This window comes from Cornus florida, unplaced genomic scaffold (genome assembly GCF_030987335.1).
Source record: "Cornus florida cultivar Cherokee Brave unplaced genomic scaffold, ASM3098733v1 CherokeeBrave_3.0.0_Hap2_Chr07, whole genome shotgun sequence".
NCBI classification, from domain to species: Eukaryota; Viridiplantae; Streptophyta; class Magnoliopsida; order Cornales; family Cornaceae; genus Cornus; species Cornus florida.
The window spans coordinates 22994396-22997449 of NW_026775577.1; the positions used below are offsets into that span (position 1 = coordinate 22994396).

Here is a 3054-nt window from a genome sequence, read left to right on the forward strand (position 1 = left end):
CACTCTAAAAATCAGTCTGTCAGGTTGCTGTAGTAGAAAGAATGACGATTTTAAATTAGTAATTATTTAAAATTTAATTAGTAAGTTTGCATCTCAAAAAGCAAGAAAGATGATTTTTAATTAATAATTATTTAATTATTAATATATTACATATTATGATATGAAAAGACCACTTTTTTTATTTTTGGCCTAAGGCCGAGTTACATTGAGCCGCCCCTTGTCCTGTCCCACCGGTAAGGTCCAAGCTATGCTCATGTGAAATTGCATAAACTATTACACTTTTTTAATATGCCAATCCAAAAGGACAAAAGACCATATTTATTGTAATACAAGATTGGTGGTTTTGTCTATGTAATCATTCAAGTTCAGTGTCCACAGAACTTGGAATCAAGACGTGGAGTAAGTAGAACTTCAAGTGGTGTTCCTTTCAGATTTGTGAGTCCTGGGCTTTCGGTCATATCCACGTCTTTGTGGGATGGCTTGGCTACATCAAAGCACTGCAGCAAGCTAGCCAGTGTGAGATGCACAGTCTGGAGCGCAAGCGATATTCCCGCGCACGAGCGCCTCCCTGAGCCAAACGGAAGGTACTCAAAGTTCTGACCCCTCACGTCCACGTCCTTTTGTGTTGTCAGGAACCTCTCCGGCCTGAACACGAGTGGCTCAGACCTCACGCTCTCATCCCGGTGAATTTTCCACGCATTCACCATTAGGCGTGTTCCAACTACCACCTTGTAGCCGCATGACAAGGTGCAGTCTTCCAGTGCCGACAATAAGTGGGGTCGTTGGGTACAGTCGCATGGTTTCCTTCACAACAGCTTGAAGGTAGACAAGTTTCGTGGTGTCCGATTCGTCCACCTGTCTATCCTTGCCTACGTGGGTGTCGAGCTCAGCTTGGGTCTTCTTCAACACGCGTGGATTCTATAGAAGTAGAGCTAGGTCCCATATGAGAGTAACCATTGTGGTGTCACTTCCTGCTTAGACTAAATTCTGCCAGAAACAAGAGCTTAATCATTTGCATGAAAGACAAAATTTGGTGGCTTTCTCTACCTTCACAGGTTAGGCCATTGAACTAAGAATAAAAATATATGAAAGGACAATGTTGTTGACTTTGAATTTCTCTATCTTGAATTCAGAGTTTTACTTGTTCCCATAATCTTCACAGCAATCTAAAGTTGTCCATATTCGCTTGTTAAAAAATTGTAGGAGCACCTGATATTATGTGATTATGAAAGATCACGTGTGCTTGATCTTATTTATGTGTGGAGAGATTATTTTTTATTTTTAAACTTGCCATCTCAGGATCACAATGGAGTAATCTTACAAATGCAACTTACAATTTTTTTTTTATATAGATTAATTTGAAGTATTTGGGATTCATTCCGACTTCTTAACTTGCACCTGCTTGGTTTGTAACTTTGAAAATATTTCTTAAGAATTCAGAGAACAAAAAATTGTTTCTAGTCAGTTTTCTTAAAACAAGCCTTTTTACAAATGAGTTTTCAAAAAATATATTTCAGAAAACTGAACTAAACAAAAGTTTTATTTTACAATTTTAGTTTTTAGAAAACTGAACCAAGCTAGTTTTTTTTGTATAGTTTTTTATTTTCAACAGAAAATTATTATGTGTTACAAACTAAGCAGGCCATATACCACTAAGACTAGGTTCAGTAAGGACATAACTTACCAGGCATGTAGCCTTGGTGATGGTATCCGCATCAAACTCAGAAATTTTTGCATTTTCAATAATACTCAGCATCACATCCATGTAATCCTGCTCTCCTTCGCCCTTTGCACCAACCAGCCTCCTCTGTTTGTGCTCCTCCAACCACCCGCCAATCAGAGCGTCGAGTTCCTTCGCAGTACTCTTCATAGCTTTCTTGTATCCTCCCAAATCCAGCCACCCAAGGTACGGTATTTCATCTGACAACACAAAAACCCCAAAGAGATGAATAAAATCCCTCATAACCTTCTTGTACCGTCGCCTCTCCCCTTTGTCGCAATCATCATTGCTCCCACAGTACTGCTTCCCTCCCACCATTAGCACCGCCGCGTTGAGTGTCAAGTCTGCGAACCAGCTCTTCATTTCAACCAGAACTCCACCTTTCGAACTCCCCTTACTAACCCACAGCTCATACAGTTCTCTTATCGAAGTGTCCACCTCCGAACCTCTTATGTGCTTGATCATCTCAATCCGTTGGTTAGACAGAAACTCCACCGTGGCTATCTTGCGCATCTCACGCCAGTAAGGACTATAAGGTGCGAAACCAAACATGGTGAAGTCATAACCTATTATCTTCGAAGCAGTGATGCTTGGCCGGGTGGAGAAAACCTTGTCATGGACAGTGAAACACTCTCTGGTCATCTCCCAGCTACTGATGACCAGACTTTCATGTGATCCGAGCTTTAGAGTGCAGGCCGGTCCATACTTGTCTGCCAGAGCTCCGAACAATTTGTGTAGCAGCTGATCACCAGCCAAGAGATGCAAGTGACCTATGATAGGCAGAGCACCACCAGCTTGAGGCACACCACAGCTCTTTCTTCTAGTAGATTGTTTCTTTGTGTACACAAATACTAGCAGGACAACGAGGCCGGTGACAGAAGTTAGGAGGAAGGGGAGAAGAGGATCCATGATGAGACTGTTATTTTTTTTAGTTGAATATGATGAGACTCGGTTTGTGTAAGCTAACTTCCATATCTCTGGACTTATATAGTTCCTGAGGCGTACATTTTTTTTGAAAAATAAGATTTGCTGATTGTAGCAACCAAGAAATTGTTCAACTTTATTATAGTAGTAGTTTTTAATGCTTTCATTTTCTTTGAAAGATCAGAGTACTAAATTATATGCAGGGTAATGTACCGCAACACCTCTGAGGTTTGTCAAAAGGGCATTTAGATAAAAGTTATATGTTTTTAGGGCAATGACACCCCTTCAAGATTGAAAAGTGGACAAAGACACCCCTTGAAGCTAACCGGCATGAAAAATTGACCAAATTGCTCTTTGACCATTTAGTTGACCTTTTTAACTTTACAAGTTAATAAATTGAACGAAACTAC

At 40.3% G+C, this 3054-nt stretch overlaps 1 pseudogene; it reads right to left on the reverse strand.

The window, feature by feature from the left end:
• Positions 1-365: 365 nt before the first annotated feature.
• Positions 366-2735, reverse strand: LOC132316421 (cytochrome P450 CYP82D47-like; annotated as a pseudogene).
• Between the last annotated feature and the right edge of the window lie 319 nt (positions 2736-3054).